Source organism: Tamandua tetradactyla, chromosome 19, assembly GCF_023851605.1.
Source record: "Tamandua tetradactyla isolate mTamTet1 chromosome 19, mTamTet1.pri, whole genome shotgun sequence".
In the NCBI taxonomy this organism is placed as follows: domain Eukaryota; kingdom Metazoa; phylum Chordata; class Mammalia; order Pilosa; family Myrmecophagidae; genus Tamandua; species Tamandua tetradactyla.
Window position 1 is genome coordinate 71,783,712 of NC_135345.1, and position 13,250 is coordinate 71,796,961.

A 13,250-nucleotide genomic window follows, 5' to 3' on the forward strand; every position below is an offset into this window, starting at 1 on the left:
ATGGTGTACAATCTCAATGGCTCACGATATCATCACACGGAAGTGTATTCAACCATGATAATTTTTAAGAACATTTGCATCACTCCAGAAAAAGAAGAAAAAAAAAGACCTCATACATACCATACACCTTACTGTATTCATTATTAACCTGTGCATGCTGGCCAATTTTTGTGCCTCTCCCATATGCTATACTTGGAAGCCTGTCTAAGAAGAAATAAAATGTACCTATTTATGATTGACATATGACAGATCTCTGGGAAAGAGATGAGATTAGCTAATTCGTTACTTAAATGAATGTTCTGTCAAGAAATAATTTCAATAAAAGTAAAAGGATTCTTTAAAACAAATAGTATATTTTATTCCAAGGCAAAATTTTAACAATGGTCTATAATGGAAGTGAGAACTGCATTCCTTAGGCAGTTTCTGAATACAGTGTTAGCACAATTATTATAAGGAACTGATTTATTCCATATTTATGAGGTCCTTACAAAACTCTGACTTCTCTATGGATGCTGAATAGGTACTATGTGAGGATCACATTAAGGATATTTAGAAAGTGGAGTGATAATCTGTGTCATCTTCTGGCCATATTCACAACAATAAGGTAGCAGTGTTTTTTAGTAGCCAGTTTCTGAGAAGTAGTCAATCAGCTAGCTTTTCTGAGAGGTAAATGCTATGGTACAACCATGGTCCAAGGTTCAGAGCAACCCTGATGTATACACACAGGATATAAAATCACCAAAAATAACCAAGAAGCCTTTATTAGCATTCTGAATTATCTCTTTTATTTTATTGTTTTTTTTTTTTTTTTTGCACGGGGAGGCACTGGGAATTGAACTGGGGTCTCTGGCATGGCAGGCAAGAACTCTTCCTGCCGAACTACTGTAGCCCACCCTGAATTATCTCTTTTATGTAGATAACACATGAATATGGTTAAAAAAAAAAAAAGTCAAACTATGCAAAATTTATATATTTGTACATATGTATATTAAGTGTGTGTGTGTGTGTGTGTGTGTGTGTGTGTGCGCGCGCGCGTGCTGGTCTGAAATTTATGTACTGCAGAAAAGCCATGTTCTTTAATCCTAAACCAATTTTATGGGAGCAGACCCACTGCTTGGGTGGGACCCTTTGATTAGATCATTTTCATGGAGATATGGCCCCACCCATTCAAGATGGGTCTTAATTAATTTACTGAAGTCCTCAAAAGAGCTCAGAGAGAGAAAGAGTCAGAGCCCACACAGAGAGCAGAAAATGAAATGAGGACAGACATTTGGAGATGCTAAGCCAAGAGATGAAATACAGAGTTTGCCCTGGAGAAGCTAAGTGAGGACCAGCAGATGCATAAAGAGAGGAACAGCAGACATTGCCATGTGCATTCCCATGTGACAGAGAAGTCCTAGGTACCAGCTGCAGATCCTCTGAGAATGTATCCTCTTTTTGGTGCCTTAATTTGGACATTTTTCTGGCCTTACAACTGTAAACTTATAACTTAATAAATCCCTTTTATAAAAGCCAATCCATTTCCGGTCTATTGCGTTCCAGCAGCTTGAACAAACTAAAGCTATATATACATATGTTGTGGATGTGTATGTGTGTATAGTATGGTTTGTCTCTACCCACTGTCCTTACTCTGTTCTCGAAGACAGATACTGTTACAGTTCCTTGAAATCTTTTTAGAGATGGTCTAGTGCAATGGTTCATCACTTAAATTATGCAATTCCTGTACTTGGGATTTTTTTTTTTTACTTTTTTATTAATTAAAGAAATTAACAAACAAAACATTAAGATATCATTCCATTCTACATATACAATCAGTAATTCTTAATATCATCACATACTTGCATATTCATCATTTCTTAGAACATTTGCATCGATTTAGAAAAAAATAAAAAGACAACAGAAAAAGAAATAAAATGATAATAGAGAAAAAAAAGATTATATATACCATACCCCTTATCCCTCGCTTTCATTTACCACCAGCCTGTCAAACTAAATTTATTTTAACATTTGTTCCCCCTATTATTTATTTTTATTCCATATGTTCTACATTTCTCTTGATATAGTAGCTAAAAGGAGCATCAGACACAAGGTTTTCACATTCACAGAGTCTCACTGTGAAAGCTATATCATTGTTCAATCACCATCAAGAAACATGGCTACTGGAACACAGCTCTACATTTTCAGGCAGTTCCCTCCAGCCTCTCCACTACATCTTGAACAACAAGGTGATATCTACTTAATGCGTTAAGAATAACCTCCAGGATAACCTCTCGACTCTGTTTGGAATCTCTCAGCCATTGACACTTAGTCTCATTTCACTCTTCCCCCTTTGGTCGAGAAGGTTCTCTCAATCCCTTGATGTTAATTCTCAGCTCACTCTAGGGTTTTTCTCAGTCCCTTGATGCTGAGTCTCAGCTCATTCCAGGATCTCTGTCCCACGTTGCCAGGAAGGTCCACACCCCTGGGAGTCATGTCCCATGCAGAGAGGGGGAGGGTGGTGAGACTGCTCGTCATGTTGGCTGGAGAGAGAGGCCACATCTGAGCAACAAAAAGCTGTCTTGGGGGTGACTCTTAGGCCTAAATTTTAAGTAGACTTGACCTATCCTTTGTGGGGTTAAGTTTCATATGAACAAACCCCAAGACTGGGGGCTCAGCCTATAGCTTTGGTTGTCCTCACTGCTTGTGAGAATATCAAGAATTCAACTTGGGGAAATTGAATTTCTCCCCGCTCTCACCATTCCCTGAAGGGGGCTTGCAAATATTTTCCAGTCACTGATCAAATCACCCTGGGATTCATCGGGGCATCACTCTGGACAAACCAACAAAATTTCATGTCCTACCTGAGATTCCAATGTACTTGGGATTTTGACACGTTTTTCACCTGCTATGAAAGGATAGTCTGGAGACGGTGTTTTCCTAATTGAGAGCAAAAGCAAAAGGAAGAGCAATAGACAAATGAGATCCTGTGTCATCAGAAAGGACAACTAGAAAAAAGGCATGAGAGGAAAAGGTAAATCTATGATATTTGCAAAAGTAAATTCTTTTTTCCCTTCAACAACATAGCTTAGGAAAAAACAGACTTCAGAGTCAGATACTTCAATTAAATCCTGGTAATGTCACTATCTAGCATTTTTACCTTGGTCAATTTACCTTATCTGAGCTTTGTTTTCTTGAGTTAAAAAAAAAAATGGAAATAATATTAACTACTGCCTGAGTTATGAGATACCTGGCACATAGGAATGCCTGATAAATTGACTATTATTATTTTCTTAGGCATTGTTTAAGGGAAATGGTGATTGCTATATTCATAACTATTTCTTCCTTTTGATTCCATCTCAGCATTTGTTTATAGTCTGTCTTGGTCCAAAAGGATTTAAGGCAGTTTCCTCTCCAGGAAAGCAACTTTTCTCTGGATAGAGATCTGTATTATCTGGAATGAGAAAATACCAAACTGAAATTTTTTTTAAATTTTTTTATTAATTAAAAAAAATTAACAAACAAAACATTAAGATATCATTCCATTCTACATATACATTCAGTAATTCTTAATATCATCACATACTTACATATTCATCATTTCTAGAACATTTGCAGCGATTTAGAAAAAAATAATAAAGACAACAGAAAAAGAAATAAACGATAACAGAAAAAAAAGATTATACATGCGATAACCCTTACCCCTCGCTTTCATTTACCACTAGCACTTCAAACTAAATTTATTTTTAACATCTGTTCCCCATATTATTTATTTACTTATTTGTGTTTTTATTAATCAAAAAAATTTAACACAACATTTAGAAATCATTCCATTCTACATATGCAATCAGTAATTCTTAATATCATCACATAGATGTATGATCGTCATTTCTTAGTACATTTGCATCGATTTAGGAAAAGAACTAGCAAAACAACAGAAAAAGATATAGAATGATAATATAGAGAAAAAAATTAAAATAATAATAATAAACGAAAATAAAATATATATATATAAAAAAACAAACAAACAAAAACACTAGAGCTCAGATGCAGCTTCATTCAGTGTTTTCACATAATTACATTACAATTAGGTAGTATTATGCTGACCATTTTTGAGTTTTTGTATCTAGTTCTATTGCACAGTCTGTATCCCTTCAGCTCCAATTACCCATTATCTTACCCTGTTTCTAACTCCTGCTTGTCTCTGTTACCAATGACGTATTCCAAGTTTATTCTCGAATGTCGGTTCACATCAGTGGGACCATACAGTATTTGTCCTTTAATTTTTGGCTAGACTCACTCAGCATAATGTTCTCTAGGTCCATCCATGTTATTACATGCTTCATAAGTTTATCCTGTCTTAAAGCTGCATAATATTCCATCGTATGTATATACCACAATTTGTTTAGCCACTCGGCTGTTGATGGACATTTTGGCTGTTTCCATCTCTTTGCAATTGTAAATAATGCTGCTATAAACATTGGTGTGCAAATGTCCGTTTTTGTCTTGGCCCTTAAGTCCTTTGAGTAGATACCTATCAATGGTATAGCTGGGTCGTATGGCAATTCTATATTCAGTTTTTTGAGGAACCGCCAAACTGCCTTCCACAGTGGTTGCACCATTTGACATTCCCACCAACAGTGGATAAGTGTGCCTCTTTCTCCGCATCCTCTCCAGCACTTGTCATTTTCTGTTTTGTTGATAATGGCCATTCTGGTGGGTGTGAGATGATATCTCATTGTGGTTTTGATTTGCATGTCTCAAATGGCCAGGGACATTGAGCATCTCTTCATGTGCCTTTTGGCCATTTGTATTTCCTCTTCTGAGAGGTGTCTGTTCAAGTCTTTTTCCCATTTTGTAATTGGGTTGGCTGTCTTTTTGTTGTTGAGATGAACAATCTCTTTATAAATTCTGGATACTAGACCTTTATCTGATATGTCATTTCCAAATATTGTCTCCCATTGTGTAGGCTGTCTTTCTACTTTCTTGATGAAGTTCTTTGATGCACAAAAGTGTTTAATTTTGAGGAGCTCCCATTTATTTATTTCTTTCTTCAATGCTCTTGCTTTAGGTTTAAGTCCATAAAACCGCCTCCAATTGTAAGATTCATAAGATTTCTCCCTACATTTTCTTCTAACTGTTTTATGGTCTTAGACCTAATGTTTAGATCTTTGATCCATTTTGAGTTAACTTTGTATAGGGTGTGAGATATGGGTCCTCTTTCATTCTTTTGCATATGGATATCCAGTTCTCTAGGCACCATTTATTGAAGAGACTGTTCTGTCCCAGGTGAGTTGGCTTGACTGCCTTATCAAAGATCAAATGTCCATAGATGAGAGGGTCTATATCTGAGCACTCTATTCAATTCCATTGGTCGATATATCTATCTTTATGCCAATATCATGCTGTTTTGACCACTGTGGCTTCATAATATGCCTTAAAGTCCGGCAGCGTGAGACCTCCAGCTTTGTTTTTTTTCCTCAAGATACTTTTAGCAATTCGGAGCACCCTGCCCTTCCAGATAAATTTGCTTATTGGTTTTTCTATTTCTGAAAAATAAGTTGTTGGGATTTTGATTGGTATTGCATTGAATCTGTAAATCAATTTAGGTAGGGTTGACATCTTAACAATATTTAGTCTTCCAATCCATGAACACGGTATGCCCTTCCATCTATTTAGGTCTTCCGTGATTTCTTTTAACAGTTTTTTGTAGTTTTCTTTGTATAGGTTTTTTGTCTCTTTAGTTAAATTTATTCCTAAGTATTTTATTCTTTATTTGCAATTATAAATGGGATTCGTTTCTTGATTTCCCCCTCAGCTTGTTCATTGCTAGTGTATAGAAATGCTACAGATTTTTGAATGTTGATCTTGTAACCTGCTACTTTGCTGTACTCATTTATTAGCTCTAGTAGTTTTGCTGTGGATTTTTCCGGGTTTTCGACGTATAATATCATATCGTCTGCAAACAGTGATAGTTTTACTTCTTCCTTTCCAATTTTGATGCCTTGTATTTCTTTTTCTTGTCTAATTGCTCTGGCTAGAACCTCCAACACGATGTTGAAAAATAGTGGTGATAGTGGATATCCTTGTCTTGTTCCTGATCTTAGGGGGAAAGTTTTCAGTTATTCCCCATTGAGGATGATATTAGGTGTGGGTTTTTCATATATTCCCTCTATCATTTTAAGGAAGTTCCCTTGTATTCCTATCTTATGAAGTGTTTTCAATAGGAAAGGATGTTGAATCTTGTCAAATGTCTTCTCTGCATCAATTGAGTTGATCATGTGATTTTTCTGCTTTGATTTGTTGATATGGTGTATTACATTATTTGATTTTCTTATGTTGAACCATCCTTGTATACCTGGGATGAATCCTACTTGGTCATGATGTATAATTCTTTTAATGTGTTGTTGGATTCGATTTGCTAGAATTTTGTTGAGGATTTTTGCCTCTATATTCATTAGAGAGATTGGTCTGTAGTTTTCTTTTTTTGTAATATCTTTGCCTGGTTTTGGTATGAGGGTGATATTGGCTTCATAGAATGAATTAAGTAGCTTTCCCTTCACTTCAATTTTTTTGAAGAGTTTGAGGAGAGTTGGTACTAATTCTTTCTGAAATGTTTGGTAGAATTCACATGTGAAGCCATCTGGTCCTGGACTTTTCTTTTTAGGAAGCTTTTGGATGACTAATTCAATTTCTTTACTTGTGGTTGGTTTGTTGAGGTCATCTATTTCTTCTTGAGTCAAAGTTGGTTGTTCATGCCTTTCCAGGAACCCGTCCATTTCATCTACATTGCTGTATTTATTAGCGTAAAGTTGTTCATAGTATCTTGTTATTACCTCCTTTATTTCTGTGAGGTCAGTGGTTATGTCTCCTCTTCCATTTCTGATCTTATTTATTTGCATTCTCTCTCTTCTTTTTGTCAATTTTGCTAAGGGCCCATCAATCTTATTGATTTTCTCATAGAACCAACTTCTGGTCTTATTGACTTTCTCTATTGTTTTCATGTTTTCAATTTCATTTATTTCTGCTCTAATCTTTGTTATTTCTTTCCTTTTGCATGCTTTGGGGTTAATTTGCTGTTCTTTCTCCAATTCTTCCAAGTGGACAGTTAATTCCTGAATTTTTGCCTTTTCTTCTTTTCTGATATAGGCATTTAGGGCAATAAATTTCCCTCTTAGCACTGCCTTTGCTGCATCCCATAGGTTTTGATATGTTGTGTTTTCATTTTCATTCGCCTCGAGGTATTTACTAATTTCTCTTGCAATTTATTCTTTGACCCACTCGTTGTTAAAGAGTGTGTTGTTGAGCCTCCATGTATTTGTGAATTTTCTGGCACTCCGCCTATTATTGATTTCCAACTTCATTCCTTTATGATCTGAGAAAGTGTTGTGTATGATTTCAATCTTTTTAAATTTGCTAAGACTTGCTTTGTGTCCCAGCATATGGTCTACCTTTGAGAATGATCCATGAGCACTTGAGAAAAACGTATATCCTGTTGTTGTGGGATGTAATGTCCTATAAATGTCTGTTAAGTCTAGCTCATTTATAGTAATATTCAGATTCTCTATTTCTTTATTGATCCTCTGTCTAGATGTTCTGTCCATTGATGAGAGTGGAGAATGGAAGTCTCCAACTATTATGGTATATGTGTCTATTTCCCTTTTCAGTGTTTGCAGTGTATTCCTCATGTATTTTGGGGCATTCTGGTTTGGTGCATAAATATTTATGGTTGTTATGTCTTCTTGTTTAATTGTTCCTTTTATTAGTAGATAGTGTCCTTCTTTGTCTCTTTTAACTGTTTTACATTTGAAGTCTAATTTGTTGGATATTAGTATAGCTACTCCTGCTCTTTTCTGGTTGTTATCTGCATGAAATATCTTTTCCCAATCTTTCACTTTCAACCTATGTTTATCTTTGGGTCTAAGATGTGTTTCCTGTAGACAGCATATAGAAGGATCCTGTTTTTTAATCCATTCTGCCAGTCTATGCATTTTGATTGGGGAATTCAGTCCATTAACATTTAGAGTTATTACTGTTTGGATAATATTTTCCTCTACCATTTTGCCTTTTGTATTATATATATCATATCTGACTTTCCTTCTTTCTACACTCTTCTCCATACCTCTCTCTTCTGTCTTTTCGTATCTGACTCTAGTGCTCCCTTTAGTATTTCTTGCAGAGCTGGTCTCTTGGTCACAAATTCTCTCAGTGACCTTTTGTCTGAGAATGTTTTAATTTCTCCCTCATTTTTGAAGGACAATTTTGCTGGATATAGGAGTCTTGGTTGGCAGTTTTTCTCTTTTAGTAATTTAAATATATCATCCCACTGTCTTCTAGCTTCCATGGTTTCTGCTGAGAAATCTACACATAGTCTTATTGGGTTTCCTTTGTATGTGATGGATTGTTTTTCTCTTGCTGCTTTCAAGATCCTCTCTTTCTCTTTGACCTCTGACATTCTAACTAGTAAGTGTCTTGGAGAACGCCTATTTGGGTCTATTCTCTTTGGGGTGCGCTGCACTTCTTGGATCTGTAATTTTAGGTCTTTCATAAGAGTTGGGAAATTTTCAGTGATAATTTCTTCCATTAGCTTTTCTCCTCCTTTTCCCTTCTCTTCTCCTTCTGGGACACCCACACATGTATATTTGTGCGCTTCATTTTATCATTCAGTTCCCTGATCCCCTGCTCAAATTTTTCCATTCGTTTCCGGATAGTTTCTGTTTCTTTTTGGAATTCAGATGTTCCATCCTCCAAATCACTAATTCTATCTTCTGTCTCTTTAAATCTACCATTTTAGGTATCCATTGTTTTTTCCATCTTTTCTACTTTGTCCTTCAATCCCATAAGTTCTGTAATTTGTTTTTTCATACTTTCTATTTCTTCTTTTTGTTCAGCCCATGTCTTCTTCATGTCCTCCCTCAATTTATCGATTTGGTTTTTGAAGAGTTTTTCCATTTCTGTTCGTATATTCAGAATTAGTTGTCTCAGCTCCTGTATCTCATTTGAACTATTGGTTTGTTCCTTTGACTGGCCCATATGTTCAGTTCTCCTAGCGTGATCCATTATTTTCTGCTGGCGTCTGGGCATTTAATCAGATTTCCCTGGGTGTGGGACCTAGCAGGTTGAAAGATTTTCCTGTGAAATCTCTGGGCTCTTTTTTTCTTATCCTGCCCAGTATGTGGCGCTCATGGCACTCGTCTGTCTGCGGGTCCCACCAGTAAAAGATGCTGTGGCTCCTTTAACTTTGGAGAACTCTCGCTGTGGGGGAGGGTCGCCAGCCGAAGCAGCTTGGGGGAGTTCTGTTTCAAATCTCCCTGCCGGCCCGTGAATCCACACGTTGGGGGGCACCAGCCTCCGCGGCTTGGGGGACCTCTTATCCAATTCTCCCAGCCGGCCAGAGAGGCCTCGCATGGGGTGGGGCACCGGTCGCCGCGGCTTGAGGGGACCACCTGTCTAATTCTCCCAGCCGGCCCGTGAAGGAGGGAGGGAGGGACTCCGGCCGCCAGCCGCCCCGTCCCGGGGAAGTGCGCGCCCCTCGGGTATCTCACCACAGCGGATTCTCCCTGCTGGTTCAGCCGTTCCAGAATGGGGTGCGCTGTCTTTTTGGTCTCTGTCATGGCTCCAGGAGCTGTTCTGTACCGTTTCTGTTTCTTTAGTAACTGTTCTGGAGGAGGAACTTGTTTCTTAGCAGCATGCTTAGCTTGTACCTGTTCATACTCTTCTTGTGCTTTTTGATTTGATGTTTTCTTTTTATTTTTCTTTGAAGTAGCAATGGAATTTACTGTTTTGCTACTTTGGCTGGCTGGTAGAGGCTGGTCAATGTTACATTGTTCTTCAGATAAAGCCAGATCCTGGCAAAGGTTGGTCAACTTGTTTTTCAGAGGAAGTTTGGTCAACTTTTTATAGTTGCTTTCTAAGTCTTTCCTCTTCAGCCAAATAGAGATGTTTCAGATGATCAGGATATCGATCTGTGAACTGGGATACTTGTGAGGTTTGAGCCTTTTTTGTCTTCCAGGTAACTTCTTGTAATTTTGCTGAATCTTCAGTTTTCTTTGAAAAGCAAAGCCTTGCCCCTCGTGGACACTCCCAGCATGGACCTTCAGATGGTTAGGATGCCACTTCTTCTGTTTCATGTTCTTATTCCTGAACCTAATCAGAGAAACTCCTTCTTAACGTGACCCAAAACTCCCAGCTTCCCACCTTGCTGCTGTCCTCACTGACGCCATTACAGACCACCCCAAACTGAAATTTAAGCCCTAAGAAGTCTGTTCAAGCATATTGTAGGGCTTACAGCAGAAATACACCCTAAATCTGAAGGATATCAGAAGAATGGCAATCATCATAGTGAAAAGACCTAGGAAGTACTTATTTCTTTGTCTCCACTAAATTTTTAAAAACACTGTATTTTAATAACATTTTTGTTATATATATATGTCTTTCTATATGTAGTACCCACATATAGGTACATACCATGCTCAAGATCAAGATTAGTATTGAATCAGTGTTTTGCTGAATTAAAATCAGTGGAGTTTTGTTTGTGTGTGTGTGTTATGTATGTATTTATGTGTGCAGGTTAATGTAGATGGAAGTTGTTGGTAGGTATAATTGCTGGTTTTAAGAGTGATAATTCTGTTTGGTCAAGAAGTAACAAAAAATGAAAAAAGTCAGTGGCCACTTGATTGGATAAGACATAGTTTGCAATAAATATAAAAACCTATATTTTTAATATTTTTAATTTGAATGTATTTGTAGGCTTTACAACAAATGCTTTCTAGAGGTTGTTAGAAGTACACATATAGTACCTAATTCATGTTGTTTACTTAAGCAAGTACAATACCATTATCATTTGTAGGGTAATATGGGAAATGATTCACCTAGTATGTAATTCCATTATGATCATTCATTATTATACTCCATTTGTACAAAATTATTGTAACCACAAATTAATCCTCAAGATTTCCAGGATAAAAAGATCAACTATAATCTGTGCCTGCTTTAAGATTTTTTTTCTTCAAGTAATAACATGAAATAGTCAGGGGAAACTATCACAAGAAATATCCCTAAAAAAATGCAAGAAATTAATTGCATTTCTTCTCTACTGCATTCCCATCCCATGCAACTTCTTACAATGTGGTGGACATTTCTGTGAAATCTGTGCCTTCTCTTTATTCAGAATTTATATGTTGTGCCATATTTCAATTGAGTCCTCTTGCCAATCTGGTCTGTCCCTTTCAGTTATTCCCACACAGTTGTTTTATTATTCACTACAATTTCTATTGATAAAAATTACCTTGTAGGCTGACCATAAGTATGACTCTATGCTTTATTAAAGGTCATGGACTTAGGAATCATCTATTCTGAAGTCATTAATTCCAGAAATATTTGTTATGTGCGTTCTTTGTGCTAGATACTGAAAATATGTAATTTAAATTATATATAATTGAAATTATAATTAAAATATATAATTGAAATTATATATAATTGAAAATATTATTGAAAATTCCTACTTTCAATACTCTCTTACTAGTAACAAAGACGGATAAGAAAATCATCAGTTGCAACACATAGTGATTACTGCTATTGTGAGGGTATTCTGGATGGTACAGTAGCCCTAGGAAAAGAAAACAGTTTTTAGTACTGGGAACACGGGTGCTGCTCTCATGAATAGCCAAAAATGTGGAAGTGTCTTTGGAATTGAGTAATGGATCCTGGAAGAATTTTGAAGGTTTGATAGTGTGGTAGTTAGATTCAGTTGTCAACTTGGCCAGGTGAAGGTACCTAGTTCTGTTGCTGTGGAAATGAGCTGATGGTATGTGAACCTCATCTGTTGCTCATTACATCTGCAGTCGGCTAGGAGGCATGCCTGCTGTAATGAATGATGTTTGATTTAATTGGCTGGGGCTTAAATGATAGAGCTCAATGTAGCACAGCCCAAACAGCTCAGCATACCTTATCTCAGCACTCGCAGCTCAGCCCAGGCCTTTGGAGATGCAGAAAGAAATCACCCTGGGGAAAGTTGTTGGAACCCAGAGGCATGGAGAGAAGGCCATCAGAGATCACCCTATGCCTTCCCATGAAATAATGAACCTCAGTTGAAAGTTAGCTGCCTTTACTCTGAAGAACCAACAAAATAAATCCCCTTTTATTAAAAACCAATCCGTCTCTGGTGTGTTGAATTCTGGCAGCTAGCAAACTAGGACAGATAGTAAAGGTCTGGATCACCTTGGAGAGATTACTGGTAGAAAGATGACACTATTCTGATGAGGGTTCAGAAAGAAATGAGGAGAACAGTAGAGAAAGCTGTCATTTTAGAAAATACTTAAATCATCATGAACGGAGTGTTTCTAGAAATATGAACATTAAAGGTGCTTCTCGTGAAGAAGTAGAAAGAAATTGTGAATGTCCTTAGAAGCTGGAGGAGAGAGAATCTGTTACGAGGTGCAAAGGACTTGGCAGAACTATGTTCTGATGTTGGGTTGAAGGCAGACCTCATAAGTGACGGACTTGAATATTTAGCTGTGATTTCCAAGCAAAATGTGGGGGGATGGCCTAATTTAACTTGCTTCTTAGAGTAAAATATGAGAAAAAAGAGATAAATTGATGAATTGCACTGTTAAGCAAAAAGGAACCATCACACCAAGGGTACACGATCGGGGAGAGACAAGAGTTAGGGGGAGGTTTGGATTTTCTATCTGGTGAGGATGTGTATATTGGCTATCTTTCTCTTGGGAACAATTGAATTTTCTAAAATTGAGGGACTGTTGATTTTGGATATTATACATGAGGCCCAGCAGATGGAGGTGGCTAAAAGACGCACTGACTGAGGAATAGTTTGAAGAACAATGGTGTATAGATGTAATAGAACATTGGGCTGCTACAAAAAGGAACAAAGTTGTGAGGCATACAACAATGTGAATGAATCTGTGGGACACTTGGTGAGACAAAATAAGCCAGAAACAAAAAAGCAAATATTCTATGATCTCATTTAGAAAATACTAAGAAAAAACTGGGACCTAGAATGTAAGCTTCTATGGCAGTCACTTTTAGTCTGAGTGATAATTGTTATTTCTGGATTTTGAGGGGCTTTTTTATATATGTATAACCTGATATTTAGAGATAAGAATGAAGCCAATCACATCAGGATTAAGGTAATTCAGAGTACAGGGGTAAGGAAGACATCGCCTGTATTAAAGAACTTCACCTACTGTTTGAGACCAAAGGGAGAAACCTAAATTTGTCCAGAACCTAAATTTTCAGTAGCACATAATTTAACTCAA

General features: G+C 37.0%; 1 protein-coding gene and 1 pseudogene across 1 annotated transcript in view; one reads left to right on the plus strand and one right to left on the minus strand.

Moving 5' to 3' along the window:
- Positions 1-13,250, plus strand: part of MOB1B (MOB kinase activator 1B) — a 160,305-nt gene that overhangs the window by 3,219 nt on the left and 143,836 nt on the right. The window lies entirely within an intron of this gene.
- On the minus strand, positions 3,374-10,199 carry LOC143663425 (thyroid transcription factor 1-associated protein 26 pseudogene; annotated as a pseudogene).